Consider the following 26,005-nt stretch of genomic DNA (forward strand, 5'->3'; position numbering starts at 1 on the left):
TTTGCTGTAAATATTAAACGAAATACAATACGGCTTGTTTTTGAAATAGGTCCTATAGCAATGCTCACAGAAAAGCTCATGTTGTGCTAAGGTTGACTCAACATGTACTCTATGATTTTCTATCTAAAAAGACGAGATATAAGAATATGGTCCAAGGGGATCTCTATTTTCTTACATCCCTAAAAGGCTTTAACCTCTTTGTACTCTGACCCTGCAAAGCATAAGTTACTTATGGATAAAGAAACCACGTTTCACTCTTGCACATAGGAAAGTTTGTCTGTATGCATGCCAATAGAGCAGACACATGATTAGACGGCAGTGCTTACAAGAGTATAATGCTATGACCCCTCTGCTTACTCAAAGCAGACGGGATGTAAATAGGATTGTTATTAAACTACTTTACTGTCTCAGCTGAGTTAGAGCTGAGTCTTACACTTGTTACTCAAGATGAAAGGCAAGATTGTTTACTTTCAAAAAAGAGGTGATGGAACTATAGCTTGCCTGGGATACTATCTGCTCTGGCAACTGCTATTAATTCTTTATATCAGCATTACTTTGCATTGTTAGTCCTTCAGTAAGGGAAGACATAAGAGGAGGCCTGCCGGATGAGACCAAAAACTTATCTAGTCTACTATCCTGTTTCCCACAGTAGCCAACACGACGCCGTTGGAAAGCCCACAAGCGGCACATGAGAGCAATAGCCCTCTCCCACTTGTGACACCCAACAACTGATATTCACAGATATACAGCATGTGATAGGATGCAGTACACTGTCATTATAATAAGTAGCCATTGTTAGCCTTATCCTCCATGAATTTGCCTAATCCAATTTTAAAGCTGTCTAAGCTAGTGAGTATCACCACATCTTGTAGTAGCAAATTCCACAGAGCAAATATATTATTTTGGAATTTGCTACTTGGTAGCAAATATGCATTGCATGAATATGTTCCTCCTGTTGCATGCCTTGTAACTTCTGCCATTGGGTGACCTCAGGCTCTAGCATGGAAGAAATGAGAGAGGAAGAAAAACTTCCCTCTAGCCACTTTCTCTACACCAGTCATCCTGTAGCCAGGTGCATTACCCCCCCCCCCGAGCTGTGCTTTGAGCCCCCCCCAACAATTGTTTTGGAGGAAATTGTCTTTTTAATTTGTGACATGGCAGACAACAGCATCCTCCACTGAATAATAGCTTGTTTTAAGAACAGGAGCAATTTAAGATTAGGACCTCTGAAAGATTCAATGAATAACAAAAGCGTTGTCTAGAAGAGCCTCCAAAAGTCTGCTCATTCAAGACTTTCCCTGACTGAAGGTGGATTTTTCATGATCATGATCACCCTATAATTACTTAAGGGATCCTGAAAACCCCCCAGCTTGTATAGTAAAATGATCATTAAATAATTAAATATTACAACTTTGTATTATGGGCTGGAGCTAGACTCCACCCTCTGGACTTTCCTTTGCTCTGCTTTTCAGTTCAGTTTTGTTCTCCCAGCCAGCAATAAAGAAGCATGTTTGTAAGAAATAAGAGTTTGTTTACTTGGCAGTAATTATGATAAATAGAGAATTCGGTGCTGATTGCTAAAGGATGAAATAAAGAGATACCTGAAAGTGAGCTGAAAATATATCTACCCTAAGTTACACTTTACTCCTTTAAAGCACTCACTATACTTATAATCATAGTGGCTAATTGTTCTTCTTTTTCTTGAGTACTTGATGGCAAAGGATGAAACAGCTCTAGATGAACAGAAACACTGCTGTCCACACTACAGTTTTATTTATTTATTATTTGATTTATATCCTGCCTTTCTTCACAGCAGGAGCCCAGGGCGGCAAACAGAAGTGCTAAAAACACTTTAAAATGTCATAAAAACAGACCTTAAAATACATTAAAACAAAATGTTAAAAACATTTAAAAAAAAAAAAGCTTTAAAAACATCTTTTAAAAAAGGGTTAAAAACATTATTAAAAAAAACATAGCTGCTGTTAGCTGCTGGCTGGCCACCTAGGCTATAATTCAGGCCTAATTTCTGATTTTCCCAATGTGTGCAGTTCACCATGAGGCCTTCTCAGGGTTTGACAGAAAAAAAAAATCAACGCAGCAACCAGTAAAAAAAATCCAGTTGCTTTCCACAGTTAGTTAGGTCTTTATATAGCAACCAGCTAAAAAGTTTTCCTTTGATTGTCCAACAGGAAGGAAAAGCTGAAGGTCAGGAATAAGACTAGAAGGAGGAACCCTCAAGGGGTTAACCAGTTGCTTTCCGGGCCCAATTCAAGGTGTTGGTTTTGACCTTTAAAATCCTGCACGGTTTCGGCCCAGTCTATCTGGAAGAGCGCCTCCAGCATCATCAACGTTGCCGCCCAACAAGATCAGCCTCAAAAGACCTTCTCTCCGTCCCACCAGTTAAAACAGCTAGACTGGTGAGAACTAGGGAGAGGGCTTTTTCAATCGTGGCACCCGCTCTGTGGAATTCCCTCCCAAATGACATCCGCCATGCCTCCTCCATGATGAGCTTGGAATTTTAAGGTTTTAATGTGAATTATATGTTTTTATGTTGTAACCTTTTCCTATAGGGGAGGCAGTAGTGTAGTGGCAAATTCAGAAGTGCAGGGTCCCTTCATGATAGTCATAGCCATGCCTCCCACTTTTTTGCTGCGGGGTTGAGAATGAAATCCTTGTTCATGTCTTCTTCCACAACAACAGACATTCCCAGGAGCCAATAAACAAAGTGAGAGCTGCTGAAGAGTCTTCTCAGTGGCTGACTGGCCACCTTTCACTCTGATTGGCTCCAATCAGCAGGAGAGGACAAGGAAGCATGTTAGGAGACTCTTCTCAGTGGCTAACACACTTCCCTTTCATGATGATTGGCTCATAGGATTCTGAGATATAGGGACCCTGCTCCCCAAAATGTAAGGGGTCTAAGACCCCCCAAGAGCCCAGATGACTACACCCCCAAGGGGAGGCATGAATAGATATACAGAGGAACATACAACAACACCACACTTGCTGTCTAGTGTTTTCAAGCAAACAATACAAAATGGCTGCTCAACAAGAGAAGGATATTGTGTTCTCCACAACTGATTCAGTTTCAAGTTTGTGCAGGATGAGTCTGTGGCACTGGTTTAGAACAGGGTCAAAGACTCTTTTTCAGCCCACATTCACTTGTGGGCATGGTTGATTTGATTTAAATCAAATTGATTTAAATCAGGAAAAAGAAACCAAGTGCACAGTTATAAGATGGGGGATACTTGGCTCTGCATTACTACATGCGAGAACGATCTTGAAATTGTTGTTGATCACAAACTGAATATGAGCCAACAGTGTGATGTGGCTGCAAAAAAGGCAAATGCTATTTTAGGCTGCATTAACAGAAATGTAGTTTCCAAACAGCATGAAGTACTAGTTTCCCTCTATTTGGCACTGGTTAGGCCTTATCTTGAGTACTGTGTCCAGTTCTGGACACCGCCCTTTAAGAAGGATGCAGACAAACTGGAAAAGGTTCAGAGGAGGACAGCAAGCATCATCAGCGATCCTGGAAACAAAGCCCTATGAGGAGAGATTGAAAGAACTGAGCATGTTTAACCATGTGAAGAGAAGAGTGAGGAAAGATACGGTACCACTCTTCAAATACTTGAAAGGTTGTCACGCAGAGAAGGGCCAGGATCTCTTCTCAGTCATCCCAGAGTGCAGGACACAGAATAATGGGCTCAAGTTATAGGAAGCCAGATTTCAGGTGAACATCAGGAAAAACTTTCTAACTGTTAGAGCAGTATGACAATGAAACCTACTGCCTAGGAAGGTGATGGACTCTCCAATACTGGAGGCATAAGGCAGCTGGACAGCCCTGTTTGTATGCTTTCAGTTGGATTCCTGCACTGAGCAGGGAGTTGGACTCAACTGCCTTATAGGCCCCTGCCAGCTCTACTATTCTATGATTCTGTTATTCTAATCATGATATTTTTGGCATGATGTGCCAGAATAACCACCACCAAACAGACTGTTAAATTGTACTAAGAAGATTGTTTGTTCTTCTGGTTAGTTTTCTTCTTCAACAAACAACATTAGCAAAGCATGCACATGGATTTTTAAATGGTCCACTATTTCAGTTTTTAGATAAATGTAAAGTTCTTTAAAACATAAAATTTAGGCAATTTCAACCAAGCCAACATGAGAAACTTAAAATATTGGGTAGTACAGTTAACTCAGTATTCTTCTTCACCTTTGTCTTCCTTGTCTGGAAAAGAAATACAAGCTTTCCTGCTTTTTCCGTTCCTAACTTATTTCTCAATTTAGAATGAACTAGTCCAAAGAAAGAAATATTAATAAAAAGCAAGACCTAGCACAGCTCTCCAGGGTTTCAGATCGGGACATTCCCAGCCTACCTGGAGATGCCAGGGACTGACCCTGGGACCTTCTTTTACACCTGTAAAAGAGGCTACTGCTGTTGGGAGCTAGATCACCACTTCAGTGGTCTCCTCCTTGTTCAGATCTACTCCATCTCCCCAAATTCTCTATTCATTGACCTCTGTCTGAGAGAGAGTGCACTTCACGTACACCACCTGCAGAATAGGACTGATCAGGTTATCTCCCATCTCTATAAACTGCTATTAACATATTCATAGAATATAATTAGAAGCTGTATAATTAGTATTCATGATATCTTTGACCTAGGCACCTTTTTTACTAATTGTTTTAAGAAAACTTTGAAATCTGATTAAAATAAAAAATATCCAATTTAAATTGAAAAAATCTTTTTTTGATTTTTAAAAAATCATTTATTTTTATCAACCCTGCTTGTGGGCTACTTTCTGGGGGTGGCACGCCAGTGTTGGGCAAAGGCAGAGGTGCAAGTGGACAGAGCAACAGTTCTGTCACTTACCTTGTACAGCAGGCTACATTCCAGCCATTCAAAAGCCTCCCAAATTTCCACCCTCCATCTAGGCAAGCAAAAGGCATCATCACATTTCAACGACACATTACATTTAAGCAAGGTGGGTTCCAAGTGTCGGAGGGCCCTTGGGCATAGGTAACCAGTGGGCCCCTTGCCCCTCTTCGTCTCAAATCACACTCCTCCTCCCTCTTGGCCCCAGCTCTTTTAAGTAAAACAAATATTGACCAATATAGAAACCCTCTGTTGTCCAAGTAAAACAATACAAGCTTTTGATGACCACTGGTTACCTTTTTTTACTTTTTTGTGAACAATATAATTTATAGTTGTAGGTTAATCAGTAATCCTATACTTTCTTACCTGGGAGTAAGTCCCAATGAACTCAGTGGGGCTTACCTCTGGGCCATTTATTAGGATTATTTACTCCTCTTAGAAATCCAAATTGGGGAGAAAACTGCAGATACCTCCCCTTCTCTGTAGCAAAGTCAACTGTCCCAAAATAATTCTGGGGAAGGGCCACAGCTCAGTGGCAGAGCCCCTGCTTTGCATGCAGAAGGTCCCAGGGTCAGTCCCTGGCATCTCCAGGTAGGCTGGGAATGTCCCGATCTGAAACCCTGGAGAGCTGTGCTAGGTCTTGCTTTTTATTAATATTTTTAATCTTCCTGGTTTCTCTAATTTGGGGGAGTAGGAGGGCTGGAGAGAGAAGATGGAAAACATGGAGATCAAAGGGGTAAAATGATGAGAGACAGATAAGGTTAGGGGAAAATATGCCAAAAAAAGTTAAAATATCTATATAGAGATTAGAGCTGAATGTTTGATGGACGTTGCAGTGCAGGCAGAAGTAACTGTGGGAAGCATCAGCCACCAGCCCAAAAGTTCCCCCCAATCTCTATTTTTCAGAATATGCCAGTAAAGAAGTGGGATGGGAAATGAGATAGGTGTTGTGTTCTAACACTTTACACTGCAAACTTAAGCATGTTTACTCAGAAGGAAGCCCCATAAAATCAGTGAGGCCTAAACTCAGATAAGCATGAGTGAGGTGAGAGTGAGGTTGTAGTAAGCAAAGTAGGAGGGGAGGAAATGGATGGCGGATGGTCAGAGGAGCCCTTGGAGTGTGAGGAAAGGAAGGAGGGCTGCAAATGGGACAGGAGACTGGACTCATCGCCTGGGCAGCCCAGGGACAGAAAGCAAACTCTGTGAGGGTGAGGGGCCCCTGTCAGCTCCTGGGCCCTTGGCCAGTGCCCCACCTGGCTGCCCACCAGCGCCGGGCCTGCATTTAAGCAAAAGCTCTAGGGGGGCACAGAGCAGGCCAATGAGGAGGCAGTAGTAAGACCTCTCTTAAAGAAACCTTCCTTAGACCCAGATGACCTGAACAACTATAGACCGGTGGCGAATGTCCCCTTTTTGGGCAAGGTTCTGGAGCGGGTGGTTGCCGGTCAGCTCCAGGTGCTCTTGGATGAGACCGATTATCTGGATCCGTTTCAATCTGGTTTTAGGCCTGGTTTTGGCACTGAAACAGCCTTGGTCGCCCTGTATGATGACCTTTGTCGGGAGAGGGACAGAGGGAGTGTGACTCTGTTGATTCTCCTTGATCTCTCAGCGGCGTTTGATACCATCGACCATGGTATCCTTCTGGGGAGACTCGCGGAGTTGGGAGTTGGAGGCACTGCTTGGCAGTGGTTCCGCTCCTACTTGGCGGATCGTCACCAGAAGGTAGTACTTGGGGAACATTGCTCGACTCCTTGGACTCTCCATTGTGGAGTCCCTCAGGGGTCGGTTTTGTCCCCCATGCTTTTTAACATCTACATGCAGCCTCTGGGTGCTGTCATCAGGAGTTTTGGAGTGCATTGCCACCAGTACGCTGATGACACGCAGCTCTATTTCTCCTTTTCATCTTCTACAGGTGAGTCTGTGGATGTGCTGAATCACTGCCTGACCGCGATAATGGACTGGATGAGAGCTAATAAACTGAGACTCAATCCAGACAAGACTGAGACACTGTTGGTGAATGCCTTCCCTGCCCAGATGGTGGATGCTTACCCTGTTCTAGATGGGGTTACACTCCCCTTGAAGGAACAGGTTTGTAGTCTTGGGGTTCTTTTCGATCCTTCCTTGGCTCTGGAGGCGCAAGTGGCCACGGTGGCAAGGAATGCATTCTACCACCTTTGGTTGGTAGCCCAGCTACGCCCCTATCTGGACAGGGATGACCTCGCCTCAGTTGTTCATGCTCTGGTAACTTCTAGGTTGGATTACTGTAATGCGCTCTACATAGGGCTGCCCTTGAAGACAGTTCGGAAGCTTCAGCTAGTGCAAAATGCAGCAGCCAGACTGCTGACGAGGACCAGCCGGTCAGCGCATATAACACCTGTTCTGGCCCGTTTGCACTGGCTACCCATTTGTTTCCGAGCCAGATTCAAGGTGCTGGTTTTGACCTATAAAGCCTTACACGGCGTGGGACCGCAGTATCTTGTGGAACGCCTCTCCCGCTATGAACCGACCCGGTCACTTCGCTCAGCGTCTAAGGCCCTCCTCCGGGTACCAACCCATCGGGAAGCCCGGAGGACAGTTACTCGATCTAGGGCCTTTTCTGTAGTGGCCCCCGAATTGTGGAATAGCCTCCCCGAAGAAATACACCTGGCGCCGACGCTTCTATCTTTTCGGCACCAGGTTAAGACCTGGCTATGCTCCCAGGCATTTTAATGCGTTTAATGTTACAATTTTAAATCTCTTTGTTTCAGTTTATTTATTGTGATATTTTGTATTTCTGTACTTTTAATCTTTTGTACACCGCCCAGAGAGCTATTCGCTATGGGCGGTTTAAAAATGAAATAAAATAAATAAATAAATATAGCTTGTGGACAGTGTATGACTTGGTCAGAGTCCAGCAGCCTGCACTGAGAGGCCTAGAGGGCACATTTAGCCTCTAGGCTGGAGATTTTCAACCCCTGGTTTAGAGCCATGAAACAGCCACATCCTGGAAAGGTTAATAAGAGGCAAGGGGCCAGTATTTCAACCTCCCAAATATGATATATAACAGGGTCCATATATTTTTCAGGATTTGAGATGCCATTAAATATCCATCTATGTACTCTGCTAATGAAATAATTGTGAGCAGCTCTACATGTTCCTGAAATGTAGACATTTCCTGGAAAAAAGAACTTACATAAAAAGCCTGTTTCTCTCGGTGTGCTTTGCTCATAACCGTTGCTTTCTTTTAAATGCCAACTCTGATGCCTTCTTTAAACTAACAATTTAAAGGAGAGGAAAGCAGCACATTCACCATCTAATAACAAGCTTAAATACTATATCAACATATTTAAGAGAAATACCAATGTATGCTTCTCCCTAGTTCTAAAATGTCGATTTAAATAAGATATTGAGCACCAGCTTTCTTAGGAGAGAAAACGTCCAAGACTCTAAAAAGTGCCATTTTTAGGATTAATAAAATAAAATTAGTAGTATTGACACAAAGCTTGGATTTAACAGGAGAGCAAAGCCCAATGCCACTTGGTTTGACATATTGCTATAAGCACACAGTAACAGTCTCAAATGGATAATACCTCCTTAACTGCTGACTCAAACAGGGTTGCTTCTCATTGCAAATCTCCATAATTACTAAAGGATATACTACAAAGGCAGAAATTGTGCCCAACTGCTCAATAATTTTTTCTCCCAACAATATGAGGAAAGTGCTGAAACAAACATTTTGACAGAAATGGCAAATACTCTGTGTAAAATTGTTTCTTGGGTGGGGGTTCACAAACACCTCCATGCACTGAAAGAATGCGCAGAGAGGGTCACAGGGTTGCGTGGGTTAGAGTGACTTGCTGCCACTCTCCGATGATGCCTGCATGCTCAATTGGACGGCGTTCTACATGTGTATGCAGGCAGAGCTTCTCCTCACAAGGAGGGAAACTGCCCAGTTAGGATCTCTTCTTGTGTTGATCTTTACCCATGTACATCTGTGCACACAGAATTCCTGTGGATGTTTATTGAATATTTCTTTCTTTCTTTATAAATATAGTCGTATACCACTATTTCTACCCATATTGTATTTTTGTAAGCGTTCATGGGTAGTGTGACGTTTACAGGTGAGGCAGACAAGGCGAGGCAAACAGCTGTAGCAAGAAGGTAAGTGGTGGAGATGGGCGGTTTAGGGAGCTGCCAGGGAGTGAGGGGGGCGATGAGGGGCCCACATTGCTGGCAGCAACAAGTCCTGGTGCGATGGCGATCCCATGTGATGAGGCCTGGAACTCGGCCTCATCATGTGGGTGGGAGGCCAGCCAGCAGAGGGGCATTCTGGCACCCCCTGGGGTGTTGGGGGGGAAGGGGAAATATGCTCTGGCAACTCCTGGGGTGGTGGGGGGAGAAAGGGGGAGGGGAGCTCTGGCAACCCCTGGGGTGATGGTGGGGGAGAAGAGTTCTGGTGACACCTGGGGTGGTGGTGGGGGGAGAAGAACTCTGGTGACCCCTGGGGTGGGGGGGAAGGGAGCTCTGGCAACACCTAAGGGGAACGGAAGCAGAGCTACAGCGAATTGTGATGGCAGGGGGCTTTGGTGACTCATGGGGGAAGGGGGTTGGCGATGATAGGTGGGGTTGGTGAGCAAAGTGAGCAGGGACAGAGCCCCTAGTCATTAAAAAAAATGAAAGCAGTTTACAACAAATAAAAAACCATACAATAAAAACCATTAAAAATATAGTAAGAACAAAGAACAAATATTCTAAAAAGACATCTTAATTGCCTGCACAAGCCTGGCAGAACAGAAAGGTTTTCAGCAGGCATTTAAATGTTAAATCAGAAGGCACCTGCTGAATCTGTTGGCAGAACATTCCAGAGAACTGGGCCGGTGACACTGAAGGCTCAATTTCATGTCAATGTTAAATGAGCCTCACCAACTTGGGGGTCAATCGGAGCCACTCCTGCAGATAATCTCAGTGATCAAGCTGGGATATAAGGGTTGAGGCGGTCCCTAAAATACCCTGGACCTTATTTATTTATTATTTATTAGATTTATATCCCACCCTTCCTCTCAGTAGGAGCCCAAGGCAGACCTAAGTTGTTCAGGGCATTGTAAATTAATACAAGGACCTTTGGCTTGATGGTGAATGGGTAGTGCAGGTGTTGGGGGAGCACAGCAGTGAATAGGGTAGCATGGGAGCGGAAGGGGGGCTCTCTCACACAGTAGCGGCAGGAGCTAGAGGCAGGGCCTTCTCCTCCACATGTTCTTCCAACACCTCCAGACCCATTGTCAAGTATCATCATCATAAATCTCTTTGAATTGCACACTGATTACAAGCTCTTCTAAAAATTTACACCCATTTCCAAATATTCATACCCTCCTTCAGCTTACATTGATTTACATTGTAACCGTATGTATATATACTCTGAAATAAGTCCCATTGAATTCAATGGGGCTTGTTCCCAGGAAAGTGAGCATCGAATTGTAGTTTTAGTCAGTACACTTTCCCATTCTAGAATCCTGCACCAGGTTTCAAAAAGTCTCCTCTCTCCCTGCCCGTTTCCCTATTGGTTGCAGTAACACAATGGAGAAAATGAAAAAACACCTTACTCTTTTTGACTGGCACTGAAGGGGGACAGCAAAAGTTTAACAAGTCAGGATATGCCATGCTTTTCCCCCCAGAAAAGCCCAGGGCATTGTAGGTGCAGGAAGGGGTGCTTCAAGAGATCCCAGTTGCCTCACAAAACAACCATTTCTATTTTTAAAGGCGACCTTAACTTGAAAAATGTGCACAGAATATGAAAGGAAACCAATAGCTCAGGGACAGGGAACTTGTGGTCCTCCAGATACTGTTAGACCACAACTTTCACCAGTGGCTGTGCTGGCTGGGATTTATGGGAGCTGGGTTCCAAAAAGATCTGGAGAGCCACTGGCTCCCGATCCCTACTGTAACATTTTGTTTTCTATTGAGATGACATGTAAAAAGGTATGTATTTGTGATCTTTTTCCTCTCTTTGCAAATAGAGAAGTGCAGAAACTATCTTCTCATTATGTAAATAGGTTGCTGGTGCACAACTTCATAGCCATAAGGGGCACATACATAGGATTTACCCCTTGGCTAAAATGAGAAGCCGTGTAGCATACAACTCTATGTGTGTCTCAAAGTACACATGGGACTCTAAAGGAGAATGACTTTATCTTGCAATGTCTCACCAGTGTGTCTTTTGACTTGCTCTATCAGAAGCATTTACACTTTGCTGCAACAAGCCTTAGAAACAGCTTTTAAGTCTCATCAGCACTGGGGAAATGTGCTCTGTACTTGCCAAGATGCAATGATTCCTTTTCTGGGGCCTGACATGGATGGATGCTAGGTTAGACGAGATGGAGGAGAGGTCTTTTATGTAGCTGCCCCTCCAGTTGTAGAACTCTTTCCTGTGAGAGATCTTTTGCACCCTCTATTTTTAGTTTCTGCCAGCAGGTGAAAACAATTTTGTTCAGGTGACTTTCCATTTATTTTTGTATTTTAACCTATTTTAATTAAGTTGTATCCAAGGCTAGTCCTACTCAGAGCAGAGCCACTAAAATTAATGAATCCGAGTTAATCATTTCCAGTAACTTCAATGGGTCTACTCTGAGTAGGACTAGCACTGCATACTACCCCTTTTGTGCTATGCCACTTCTGATTTCTTGCTTTCAACTGTTTCATTCTTGATTGTTTTTATTGCATTTTGTTCACTGCCTTGCATGCAACTTTGATAAATGGAAAGTCAGGTTATAAATTAAGTAGCTCTCTATATGTAATAAATTTTGATATGCTTTCATTCATTATTTTTATTTTATTTATAAAAGTATTTATATGCTGCCCTCTTGCAAAACGTCAGGGCAGTGTACAAGCTTCCCTTCCAGTTGTTTCATAATCAAAATGGACAGACTGCTATACGATTAAAGCTTCTTAAATGTGTAGAGATTTTTTTTACAAAAAACAATTCCTTAATGAGAACAAGAATGGTGAACAGCATCGGCAGACAGCAGCTTGCTAACCACTATAAATAGTTTTCAACAATATAAAACTACTGAAAAGTGCTAGAGGTTATGGCGTAAACTGGAAACAGGGCAATAGTGATACCCAATAGGCCTGGTCAATGTCCTGCTCTGTATGAACTACCCCAGAAATGCCCTTACACTGCCTATAACTAACAGGTGTTCTGTGGTAGATGTCCAGGGGTTCCAATGTAGAAAAAGCTCCTTGAAGGAAGAAAGTTCTGAACACTCCTCATCTAACACAGCAATCTTACTAGTGGTCAGGGGGGCTCCAACACTGGTGGAACCGAAATAACAGAAGCCCTGCCTGGTGTGCGACAGCTTGATAGAAGAGTAGGAGGAGTGGCATGTTTCCTTTCTTTACCTTTCCGGGTCTCCCCCCACTCAACAATTTCCTGAAAATACATAGGCTGATTCCAGCTTTCTCCCATTTGAGGCATGGGTTGGGAGAACGGGAAAGCTATAGATTTTTTTTAAAAAAAATACATGGCTTCCAAAGGTCTTCCATCCCATACCTCCTTTCTGCTTCCACTGATATTGGAACTCCAATGTTGGTAAGGCAACTGCAGAGGTTTCCATGGGGGCATGAAAGAATGCTTGCCGCCCTGGGCTCCTGCTGGGAGAAAGGGCAGGATATAAATCAAATAATAAATAAATAAATAAAATGAAAGGACTTTATGGAATGTAGGAAGCTGCATTATTCTAAGTCAGACCTTTGATCCATCTAGCTTGGTACTGTCTACACTGACAGGCAGCAATCTCCAAGATTTCGGACTGGGATCTACTTGGAGATGGTAGGGACTGAACCTGGGTCCTTCTGTATGGGAAGCAGATGTTCAACTAATAAGCCATGGTCAGAGGTGGCCAGATGTCCCTCTCTGCCCTTCGTCAGGAAATACATAATAAAATGTAGCCAAAATTACATAATAATCTCTTTTCTCTACTATATTTTTTTTGTCTGCAAATTTCCCTGCATAGCACCACTGACATTTCAAATACATTATTAAAATGTATTTCCTGAGGTAAAGATGACAAAAATCACAACAGGTACTGACTATCGTTCACATATGTGAAATGACTACTTTTCTACATCCCACCCCCTTGGGTGCTGTACTTCTGTAATGAGAAGATTGTCTTCATTAAATGAAGAAATCAAAATTTTAGCGCAGTGTGTGAAAAATATTTCTTCCTCCCTGGACCAAGTTATGTTCTAAGAGGAACAAAATGTCACAATACACTGCAAGGTAACCCCAGTTATATGGCAGTATGTCACATATGTAAAGAAGGACAAAAGTTTATGCATTTAGACCAAGCGGAGAGAGTTCACGGTGCTACATGTCAATAGGGGAGAAAAATGTCCTCAATATTAATGGCTAGCTTAACAAACAGTATAATAATATATACATGGAATATTGGAACAAGTCACTGCTGAGAGTGTTTATTACTTTTGCACAGACTTCTTTCCTTGTTCAGTCTTTTATTTTAATTCTAAGGAATAAAATAATACCATCTGCACCTTGAATATGTATTCTCTTCTTTTTACAAGGTTTTATTTATCACAATAGGGGAAATATTGAAAGAAAGAAAGAAAATCAATACATATTGCAGTTTAGTCCAGCAAAAGGCTTTCTTAAAAAGAAACCTCAGTCAAGGTTGAAAGAGCAATTAATGCAGTCTCAAAATCTGGGCCATTCTGATAGAGTTCAGTTAACATGTGGCAGAAGTAATCATCCACTTGTGAAAATGATTTTCAGTTCATTCTCAAACACCTTTCAGACACTCATGATCCCATTTAACTGACAACAATACAGGCTATCTGTGGGCATCATTGCATTCAGTGTGAGAACGAATAGGGACCAAATGCCCACAGGCACTTTCAGTCATCACGACATGTTCTGTGTTGTTGCCTAGCATAAAAGGAATCTTTCCTTGTACCACATTCCTTCTTTTATTTAACCCTACAAGATTAAGCCTTTTTTTTTTTGTCTTCAGTTGAGGATGAGACAGACAACAGATTCAAGGCAACAATATGGCCTGGGTCATCAGAAGCCTAGCAGCAGACATTCTCAGATTGATTTTACTACTTTTCTGTGCTCTTGAGAAAGAGGACTAAACACATCTTCACAACAAATAGGTGGAAGAGAGAGAGAGAAAAAGAAGCAGCCCAAACAGCTGTTGCAATTATGTCTGTTAAGGACAAATATCTTGAGGAATATCAAGAAAGCTAAACAATAATGGAGACTATTTCTATTTATTCCAATAAACAAGATACTTATGTCATGAATAGGAAAACTGGCAATAAAGCCCGGCCATTTCTTTCAAAATTTTCCACTTTCTTTCTGTTTCTTCCTGTATATTTTCCCATTAATATAGGCACAATGAAGAATCAAGATATTCTTCCTTGTTTTCACAAACATAAAGCACAGATCCATGATTTCAATTTTTGCACAATACAGGGCAGCTAAATTTTCCTCACTACAGAGTGCTTGTTCTTTACTTCTTATTTACTCATGTGAAGAAAAGCAGATGTCTCTAATAAAGATTATTTAAAACAAATATAAGCATTAAATTGGTAGTCATTCTTAGTCTGCGAGGTTCTCTCTGAAACACAGAGTGCCTATACAACAAATACATAACCTAAAAACATTTTAACCCTTTTAACCCTTTCTAAAATATGTTTTTAAAGCTTTTAAAAAAAGGTTTTAAAGTTGTTTTGTTTTAATGTATTTTAAGTCTGCTTTTGTGATGTTTTGAAGTGTTTTTAGGACTTCTGTTTGCCGCCCTGTGCTCCTGCTGGGAGGAAGGGTGGGATATAAATCAAATAATAAATAAATAAATAAGAATTTAGTGCGCATTACGCAGCAATATTATCAGTAAGTTCTCTGTAACCCTAGAGGGTTGTTGTTGTTTTTTTAAAAAAAGTAAAGTTGTTTTTCTTGAGCCAAGAAAAAATGTCCACCAGGCTACAAAATGTTTGTCATACTATCAAAACAAATGAGACAAAAGGGGCAAGAAACATTCATTTTACCTTTAGGCACAGAACTCTTCTTTAAATAAAATACTGTGCCTCTTTTGTTATTTACAGATTTTTATTGTGACCATCTGTCTTTGTCAATACCCAAAAAACAAAATCAGCAATATTTTTATCATGTTCTAAAAAAATGCTCAGCCAGCAGATCCTCACTTCTATTCTTTTGAATTTGCACATGTGCTCCCCAATATATATATATATATATATAGACTCCTGGTAGTATTTTGCTACGCATTTTTTTGTAGGGATGCTCAACAGCATAGCTAACTCTAATGATACCACACGTACCTTTTAAAAAATATATTACTTGGAAAGTACAGTAAGGCAGCAATCCAACTTGAGTTTATGACAGGCTGGGGGGAGTTGGATGTGGCGGACCCCCAGCTGAACTGGCAGACCTCCAGTGCCACCAGGCTCCACTGGCAGAAGTTCCTCATCCTGGCTCAGCTGTGGCACCACCGGGACTCTGCCAGCTCAGCTGGGGGTTGGCCGGGGATGGCCAGCCCGGTGGACCCAGAGCTGGAGGAAGCCCTGAAAATGGGGCATTTCAGGGGAGGACCTGCAAGGGGGACTTACGCAGCATCCAAGTCCCCCTCAAAGTGCTCACCTGGGTCCCAATCCACACAGAAATTCCACCAGCAAAAAGGTCAGTGGAGGAAAACAATTCCATTGGTGCTCCATAGGACCGCTTACTCCCCAGTAGTGCTATTCATGGGAGCTGGCTCGTCCCTTCTGACTCCCACACACAGCTCCCGGTGGAGCCTGCATTCATCTGGGCCGACAGCTCCTGAGAGACAAGTGGATGCCCTGGAGCTTTCCGTTGGCTCCTCCTCCACTGGCTACCCCTGAGTTGGATTGCTCTTTAAGTCTTGAACTAATGATGTAAAAATGTAGGGCTAGGATCAAGCTCTAGTTCGAAGAGGCTTGTCATTCACTACCACAGCTCATAAGATTTGTTCTGTTGGATCAAGAGGGGGGAAAGTCAGACATTTGCACCAGTCCAAAGTCCAGGGGTGTAGTTATCCAAGGTCTCTTAAGGAATCTTAGACCTCTTACTTTTTGGAAAGCCAGATCCCAGCAGGGTCCCTATGACTTCAGTGTCCTACGAGCGAATTGGCATGAAAGGGGAGTGTGTTAGCCACTCAGATGAGTCTTCTCACTTGGTTCCCATATCCTGCTGATTGGAGCCAATCAGAGTGAAAAGAGTTCCTATTAGTTCCTACTTCAAAAAGACAAGTTGTGGACAGTGAGAATTTAACTGCAGAAAGAAAGACAGTGAATCCTGATGATGGTATCACATCTACATGCCATCTTAGAAGGTTGTATAATATTAGAAGGAGGTGTGGATGTGACTTTCATGAAGGGACCCTGCACCTCTCAATTTGCCACTATACTACTGCTAAGGTCTCCTCTCCTACAACTAGGCAGAATCACAGAAGTACTCTATATATAGTGATGAAAGCAAAACCACAGTATGAATGATGCTCTTTCTTCAATGAGGATTTCTCTTGTGTACTATGGAGGGTGGTGCAGCTTCCATCCTTTTGACTGTTAGGTTAAAACCAGGTTAGGTTACAACCAGGCTTCTCATTAAAGGAGTGAAAAATGGAAATTTGACTCACTGTGAATTTCTGGGCTGGAGGACATTCCTCAGTAGGGATGACTCCTCTTACTGGTCATGACAGGCAGGGTCTTGAAGCTTTTTCATCTCCTCTCCTGGGGGAGGAGTCATCCCTCTCTCCAGACCGAACTGACAGTGCCAGGAGCACTCCTCAGGCCCCATATCCACAACCATTCAGACATCCCTAAAGTGGAAGCCTATACTAGGAAACAGCTGCAGAGAAGTGACAGACCAACACAGAGTGCTGGGGGGAGAAGTCACACAGGAAGGAAGACACACAATACTAAACGACGTGTGCAAATGTAAGGCGCTGGCAGAAGCCCTAACTCCCCCACTTCCCCCCCGCTCCAGAAGGATGAAGCAGAGGCACGAGAGGTGGGTGGAATGTCCTCCAGCCCTATCTTCAAATAGAAATTCATGGTGAGTCAAATTTCCATTTTTGCTAGATAGGGCTGGAGGACATTCCTTAGTAGGGATATGACTGAGCAGTGTACTAGAACTCCAGGTGGGATTCCTCTAGCTAGGAGGCAACACCTTCTGGAGCACCTTCTTACCAAATGTAGCATCAGCTGATGAGAATGAGTCTATTTTGTAGTGCCTGATGAAGGTGTGTGGAGAAGCCCATGTAGCCACCCTACACATATTGGGAAAGCCCCTTAAATGCTGCAGAAGCCCCCCCGAATTGAATGTGCTGTGGTACCCAATGGGGGTTCCTTACCCAGCGCTTCATATGCATGTGCTGTAGCCGCTCTGAGATAGAGTAGGTCGTCACCTTACACCCCTTTGATTTCCCAGAGAAGGCCACAAAGAGGGCCTCTGACCTCCTGAACTCTAAGGAACGTTCCAGGTAGAAATGAAGAGCCCTCCTCACATCAAGGGAGTGCCACCTGCGTTCCTGGGCAAAGGAGGGAACGGGGTAGAATGAATGGAGAACCACTTCCTGTGACCTATGGAAAATGGAATTGATTTTAGGTAGGAATGCCGGGTCTGGTTGGAGGACCACCTTGTCCTGGTGGAACATGCACAGTTGAGGGTCCGAGGACAATGCCCCTAACTCAGAAACTCTGCGTGCCAAAGTAATGGATACCAGAAAAACTGTTTTGAATGTCAAGAGGTTCAGGGGACAGGTAGCCATTGGTTCGAATGGCGGTCCTGTTAATGCCGTCAACACCCAGTTAAGGTTCCAGTTTGGAAACCTGTGAATCATTGGTGGGGAAATAAGTGTCACCCCTCTTAGAAAACGTTTAAGGAATGGGTTGGAGGAAAGCGAAGGGCTCCCTAGGCTTAATAAGATACTACTAAGCGCTGCTGCTTGTCTCTTGATGGTGGCTGCGCTCAGACCCTTATCTAGGCCCAACTGGAGAAACCCCAGGGGGCTCTTGATGTCTCAAGACAAAGGTTCCACTGTGTTCGCGGAGCACCAGGACAAGAAAACCTTCCACGTGGATGAGTATACCCTGTTCCTGGACTGTCTACGCAAGGCCAGTAGCATGTCAAGCACTTTCCCCTTAAAGCCCTTACCACTCAACCACAACCGCTCATCCTCCAAGCTGTTAGCCAGAACAGCTCTGTCGAGGGTGGCAGACTGGGCCCTGAATCAGAAGATCCATTCAAATGGGGACCTGCCATGGTGTCTCAACTGACAAGTTCAGCAGGTCCGGAAACCAGGGATGTCGAGGCCAATACAGTGTCACGAGAAAAATTTCTGCCTTCAATGTCCGAACCCGCTGCATTGTGTGTTGTATCAGCCCAAACAGAGGAAAGGCATACAGGAGGCCTTGTGGCCACTGCAGAACGAGGATGTTTGTGCCCTGAGCCTGGTGACATGGTGTTCTTGTGAAGAACCTGTCTAGCTGTGCATTTTCGGGTGTGGCAAAGAGATCCACTACCGGTTCTCCCCACCTGTGCACCACTTGTTGGAAAACTACTGGGTTCAGTTGCCATTCCGCCTCCTTGATTGCTGTCCTGCTGAGCCAGTTGGCTGCAAAGTTGTTTGTGCCCGCCAGGTGCTTGGCCGTCAGAGAGGCAAGATGCCGCTCCACCCATTTGAACAAATGCTCTGCCTCGAGCATTAGGCCCTTCGATCTCGTGCCTCCTTGTCTGTTGACATAAGCTTTTGCAGATGAGTTGTCGGTGTGTATGAGGAGATGCCTCCCCTTGATCTCTGGTGCAAATGCCTGCAGGCCCAGCCTGATGGCCCGTAACTCCAATACATTTATATTGAGCTCCGCCTCCATTGTTGACCATGTACCCTGGGCTACGTTGTGGTCCAGGTGAGCCCCCCATCTGTACAAGCTCACATCTGAAGTCATGATAATGCGTGGAGGATCTTCCAGGCTGACCCTTGGACCAACCTCTGAGGCTCCAGCCACCACCGGAGCTCTGTTCTCACTGTCAGAGGAATGGGGACCGAGCGTCTGTGTCGTAGAAGAATTGCCTTCTGGTAGGGCAGAAGGATCTGTCATAACGTTCTTGAGTGAAATTGGGCCCACTGAACTACATCATATGCTGAGACCATTGACCCCAAGAGCCGGGCTAGACTCATCAAGTCCATTTCTGGTGATGAAACTGCTTCCAGAAGCAGCAACTGAAGTCTTGAAGCCCTTTTTTTGGTGAGCCTCATGCGGAAAAGTTGCATGTCCAGGACCACACCTAAGTGTGGAATAGTTTGGGATGGGGTCAGCATGCTCTTTTCCAAGTTCACTATAAAGCCCAACCCCTGGAGCCATGCCATGGTGAGATGGGTGTCTGTGCGTGACTGGTAACTGGATGGTGCTCTCACCAAGATGTCGTCCAGACAGGGATTCACACATATCCCCATTGTTCTGAGATGTGCCACTGCAGCAACCAGCACCTTGGTGAAAACCCTTGGTGCTGAGGAAAGGCCAAAGGGCAAAGCCCTGTACTGGAAGTGTCTGTTGTTGTATGAGAACCGGAGAAAGTGTCTGTGCTGTCTGCAAATTGGAATGTGTAGATACGCCTCGGAGAGGTCCACAGAGGTCAGCCAATCTCCTTTTCTTAAGGCTGCAGTGATGGAAGGAAGGCTTTCCATTTTGAAGTGTTTCCTGGCCACCCACCTGTTGATCCATTTGAGATCCAAAATAGCCCTTGTATCATTATTTTTTTGGTTACTAAAAAAAAATTGAATAGACCCCTGATTTCCTCTCCGAGGGAACTACAGTCTCTATTGCCCCAATGTTCAACAGGTGCTGAATAGCTTCCAGGTAGCGCAGGTGCTTCTCCGGCTTTCGAGACCTTGGGGTGGGTCAAAACCAGTCATGTGGAATTTGAACAAACTCTATGGCATAACCCATGGACACCATGTCCAGCACCCAGTTGTCTGAGGTGATGTCTCTCCAGTGGGGGGCAAACTCTAGAAGCCTTGCTCCCACCCCGTGAGAGGCCTCTGAGAACTGCCTGTCAGGAGGAGGGGCCCTTTTGGGCACCCTTCTGGGTCCACCCCGAGGAGAAGGAGGTGCCTCCCAATTTAGTGGAGGAAGCGTGCCCACCCCCTCTGTCTTGTCTGCCCCAGCGAGGCCTGTTGGAAGGCTGACTGCGAAATCTAGAAGGCTGCCTTGAGGAATGAAAAAGCTGGTTCTGCCTGCCCTTCCGTTCCTCTTTTTTAGCCATAGGGAGTGCTTTCTTTTTGTCCCTAGTTTCCAGCAGGTGAGCCTCGAGGGGCTCACCGAATAGCTTAGAACCTGAGAAAGGTAGGGCAGTGAGGCGAGTCTGTGATTCTGCGTCTACTGCCCACTGCCTGAGCCAGATGTTATGTCGTGCCACGGTGGAGGCAGCCATAAACCGTGCTGCAAATTGTATGGCGTCCATGGATGCATCAGCTGACAGAGCAGAGGCATACGCCATTTTCTTTAAACCATCCTTAACGAATTTTGGGACATCGTCCCATCCACCCAAATCTTCAGCCCACATAAAGACTGCTCTGGAAAAAACTGAGGAAGTGGCCTCTGCTCTGAAGCTGACTGCATCTGCTTCAAAACTCCTGCGAAGGGCCACTTGGTGGCAACCCCCACCGCAGCCACCAAGGAGCAAGCCCGGAGCAAAGAGATGTGCTATCAAGGTCGCGTTTCATGTCCAGCCATGCCAGGGGCATGACGACAGCACGGTGCACAGTGGCGTGGAGTACATCCTGGGCAAGTGGGTGCTCCATGACCAAGAAGTCCAGATGCCAGGTCAACTTCACCCACTTTGGAGTGTGGCAACAAACTCTTGCTGGGGGGTCAAAAGGATAGGACAGACCCTTGTGAGGCTTGCATAGAATAAAAAAGATATTTTTTTCTTAATAATGTTATTTGTTATTTAGTTTAATTTTTGTAAATTGTATTGCTTTTATTGATGTATTTTTATACTTGCGTTTATTTTTCTTTGTAAGCCACCTTGAGGGCCTTTGGCCAAAAGGCGGGGTATAAATAAATTTAACAACAAATAAAATTTAACAACTTCGACTCGTTTATTGCATTGGTCCTTGGGGCCTCCCTCCCCTTCTGTTGGGATCACTGTGGAACTTGCAAGGGCAGCAATAGGCAGCTCCACTGTGGGAAAACGCAGCCTTGCCATGATCCTGTCAGCAAAGACATAATGCTTCTTTGCCCGCTTGCCAGGGAGCTTTGATTTGCATGGTGATGACCGTTCAGCATCCCACACGTCATCAAATGCCTGGGGAAAGGGAACAGTAGCCTGCTTGGTGTCCATGGAGGGAAAAGCCTTTTTAGCTCCTGCCGAGGCTGACTGGGTGAATGCCTCCCATCTCACCTCTGTCTCTGGCAGCTGCAGCACTCTGTGTGGCTGAAAAACCTCTGGAGCGAAAAGCCTAGTTTGCATCTGGGTCACCTCTATGTCCTCACCAGACAGCTCCCCCTCTTCCCTGTCCGGCTCGAGTAGATCTTTGGAGTCTGACAGCTCCGCCTGTGGGACAGAGGCCTGCATGGGCGACTGTGTCTGCACCTGCCATGCCTGAGCCATCAAGGGAGAAGAGCCTGTGTGGGTCTGGGCGGAGGAACGCCTCATTACCCCCCCAAGCTCACTGCGACCGAGGGGATCCTTATCACTGATGGGCACTACCTTAACTCGCTCACCATGTGTTATAGCACTGGGTGGGGGTGAACCCCGACTGAGGACTTTATTGGAAAGGAAAGAGGACCTGGAATGGCTGTGTCACGATGGTGAACTGCCATGACTGTCCTCCCTGCTGGAGTCAGTGGAGGGGAATAAGTGCCTCCGCTTTCCCCTATGAAAGCGCCTCCTTGAATGTTTGCGCTTCTTATGTTTAAGGACATGTTGGAGAGAACCACTGATTTTGGAAGTGATATACTCTTTAACCCAAGTCATGAACTTGGGAAACTGAGAGTGTGTGTGTGGGAAACATCCATACCTTCTTCTAGGAGATTCATCCCCCCGCTGTCTACGCTCAGGGATGGAGAGAAGACTGGTTGCCGTGACTCCTCTATGTCCTTCACCTCCCCCATGTGGCAGGGCTTTGGCGGGAAGGCGGGGAGGAAGCGGGTGAGGCCATTATATGGCGGCCTTGACTCCCTGACGCTGAGGGAAGAGCGTGTGAAGTCACTTCAAAGGCAAGCCACCTTAGCGGGAGCCAGTCAACCCCCTGCTGAGAGATGCTGTCCGGCGATGAGACAAGCCTTGTTCTTCCTATAGAAACTGTGGGGGGGAGCCAGAAGCCGTGATCCCGCTAAATGTGAGCATTGCGGAAACGTGGCTCTGCGGAGCGAGGGGAGAGTCTCCCGTCTGAGCAGCTGCTGCTACTGCTGGAATGCTGCAGCTAGCCGTGCTCCGCCCTTCTTCAACCTCCGTTCCAACGCTGGGGAACCCAGCCGGGTTCAGTCAAACCTCCCGAGCCCCAGGCCCGCAGGGTGAAGGCAGGGGAGGGGAGGGAAACAGGCAGGGAGTAATTAAGACAGACGTAAGGAGAGGAGAGAATGAGCATGTGTAAAGACACTGAGAAAGAGAAACGAAAACCAAAAGGAAGAAGCTCTGAGAGTAGAGAAGAGAGAATAAACACCCAACCTTCACTGACCGCTGGCAGGGCCGGTCTGGGGAGAAGGACGACTCCTTCCCCAGGAGAGGAGACGAAGAAGCTTCGAGACCCTGCCTGTCACGACCAGTAGGAGGAGTCATCCCTACTGAGGAATGTCCTCCAGCCCTATCTAGCAAACAAGCTACATAGTAACATTATGGATTTTACTAGATAACTTTCTAAGGTTCCCCTCTAAATACTTTAGGAATTAGCTATTCTGTGCTCATACTTGCCCAAAATTCTCAAAATATAACCAGTGTGATATAGCAGTTAGTGTTGGACTATGACCTGGGATACCAGGGTTCAAATCCTCCATTGGCCATGAAGCTCACTGGCTACTCTGAGCCATCACTCTCTCCCAGCCTCACCTACCTTGCCCTGGTAGCCTTACAGGAATATTGAATGAAAAAAAAGATGGCTGCTCCCACAGGTGCATGGGGCAACCATCTTTTTCTCTGTACAATTACCCAGGAAGGGGTGGTACATCATAATGTATTGCTGTTTCCAGGGGACTTTCAGTCACAGTTTTCAACAAGAACAGAAAGCGCCATACAAACTGGCTGCTGCAAGCAAAAAGCATCAGTGAAGCCCATGGACCACCTCTGATATTCTTCAAAGCAATGTTCAGTCTGTTGAAGGTGTACATATTTTAAAGGATTTTTGTCTTTAAAAAATCTGCATGGAGTTGGGATAGAACAGATTTGGCAATTTACCTGTATGCAAGGAACACAGACCAGATCAAAATTGTTTTGTCCACCCCTAACTGCTGCCTATCATCCCTTTTTACTAGAGATGCTAAGGGGTCACAGGTACAAAACGTGGTTTGACATCTTCCCATTCCTATTAAGGACTGATCATGATCTGACAATTTCTTGGACATCTTGTACACTTTGTAAATAGAATGAAATAACTGAAGTACATGGCTAATTGTATTTATCTGGTTCCATTTGTATTCCTGCCATTCCTCCAAGGAATGTAGGGTAGCATATGTGGTTCTCCCAAGAGTCCAGACATTATTCTCACAACAGCCTCTGAGGTAGGATAGGCTGAGAGAGATAGCATGACTGGCCCAGCCAACGTCACCCATTGAATTTCATGGTGGAGTGGTGATGTGAACATGCGTCTACCCAGTCTTAGTCCAACATTATAATCACTGCACAATACTAGTTCTCAAACTGTTCCATGGCTACAGTTATAACACAATTTAGCGTTTCCCCCATAATTTATGCACTGAAGTATTAATTCAGAATGATAGTATTTTGTAATTATTTTTGTAATCTCATAATCACATTTTTTTAACAAAAGGTGCAAAAGAAATTAATTTAACAAAAATATTTTAAAACACTGTCAGAGGTTTGAAACTAATCAATGAAACAAGAAAGTTTCAAGTCAACACACTTATTAGTTGTTTAATAGCAAAGCTACACTGGCAGGTTAATACAGGGCTTTACAAATTAATTATCACACCCCAGTGAAGGAGATACGACCTCAGTTTCACAGGAATACAAATCCACGTTAATGGCACAAACCTAAAGTTCTAGTATGAATCCCTCCTGTAAAACAGTGAGAGTCTACAGACATCCTAGGAAGAACAAAAGAAGGTAATAACTATTATGTTTGTGCTTCCTATACTTACACTCTAAAGAGCCCTTAGCAGTAGTGGCTGGTGGCTTCATGTCAGTGGGGCAGTGGAATCTCCTCTGGGTTTTAGTCTGAATTTTCATGGAGCTGTCCAAGATACTGAACCAATATTGGGAATAGGTTTCAGCACATTGGACAGTTCCTTGAAAGCTTGGACAAAAACCTGGAGGGGAATCCACTGGCCCACTGATATGGAGTCACCAGCCATCACTGGCCCATAGTCATACAACAGCAGCTGAAACAGCCTCAGCAGTAGTATCTAAGATTCAGGGAGTAGCCATTTCCCATCATTGGTTCCTCAGAGCCTTTGTAAATTACCACTGTAAAAACAAAAGAAAGCTTATGTTTATTGATGGGTTAATCTTCATTTGCCTGGGAATACTGGGTGCCATAGGCTTAGAGGAAGGCAATGGTAAACCACCTCTGAATACCTCTTACCATGAAAACCGTATGGATACATCCAAAAGATTCATAGGGTCACCATAAGTCATAATTGACTTGAAGGCATATATCTTCACTTACTTCATGTGCATTGGATTCCTGGGATTGTATAACTGATAACTGAAACTTGGTGGGATGACTCCCATTACTGGAATACAGAAATTGGAGGATATAACTTATACAAAAAGAACAGAAGGAATAGAAAGGGAGGTGGAGTCACACTATATGTTAAAAATATATATCCCTACACAGATATAAAGGAGGATGAGCTTGCTAGCCCCACCTAGAGTATCTGGATTAAAATTAGGAATAAAAGGAACACGATGGTTGGAGTCTACTATTGACCACCCAAATCAAGGAGGAGGATGAAACTTTTGCAAAGCAAATCGCCAAAGTTTCAAGGAGGAATGATGTAGTAGTAATGGGGGACTTCAATTATCCTGATATCTGTTGGGAGACAAATTGTGCCAAACATGTCCCCTCCAAGAAATGTCTGACTTGTATTGGAGATAACTTTCTCCTGCAGAAAGTACAGGAAGCAACCAGAGGATCAGCTATCATTGACTTGATTCTAACCAATAAAGATGACTTCGTGGGCCTGATGAACTGCATCCTACAGTATTGAAGGAAATGGTTGAAGAACTCTCAGAACCAGGGCTGTGGAGTCGGTACACCAAACCTTCAACTCCAACTCCGACTCCGACTCCTCTATTTTTCTACTGTCCAACTCCGACTCTGACTCCACCCAAAATTGCTCCCAACTCCGACTCCGACTCCACGACTCCGACTCCACAGCCCTGCTCAGAACTATTATCTTTGTGAAATCATGGAGGATGGATGAAGTGCTGGATGACTGGAGGAGGGCTAATGATGTCCCTATCTTCAAAAAGGAGGAACCTGGGAATGATCAGTCAGCCTGACATTGATCACAGAGAAAATTTTGGAGCAGACTATTAAGTGGTCGATCTGGAAGCACCTTGAAAACAAGGTGCTTGATTACTAGAAGCCAATATGGATTTGTCAAGAATAAATCCTGCCAGAAAACCTTATCACAAATTCAATCAGGTAACCTCTCTAGTAGACTGTGGGAATGCTGTGGATATAATATATCTCAACTTCAGCAAAGCTTTCGACAAAATGCCCCATGACATTCTAATTCGCAAGCTAGCTAAATGTGGACTGAATGGAACAACTATCAGGTAGATCCACAGTTGGCTGCAGAATTGTACTCAAAGAGTGCTTATCAATGGTTCCTTCCCAAACTGGGGAGATGTAATGAGTGGGGTGCAGCAGGGCTCAGTCCTGGACCCAGTGTTCTTTAACATTTTTTTTATTG

The 26,005-nt window shown here is 44.5% G+C and overlaps 1 protein-coding gene across 10 annotated transcripts in view; it reads right to left on the bottom strand.

The window, feature by feature from the left end:
- CADPS2 (calcium dependent secretion activator 2) overlaps nucleotides 1-26,005 on the bottom strand; it is a 528,181-nt gene that overhangs the window by 203,117 nt on the left and 299,059 nt on the right. The window lies entirely within an intron of this gene.

Source organism: Rhineura floridana, chromosome 8 (genome assembly GCF_030035675.1).
Source record: "Rhineura floridana isolate rRhiFlo1 chromosome 8, rRhiFlo1.hap2, whole genome shotgun sequence".
Taxonomy (NCBI): domain Eukaryota; kingdom Metazoa; phylum Chordata; class Lepidosauria; order Squamata; family Rhineuridae; genus Rhineura; species Rhineura floridana.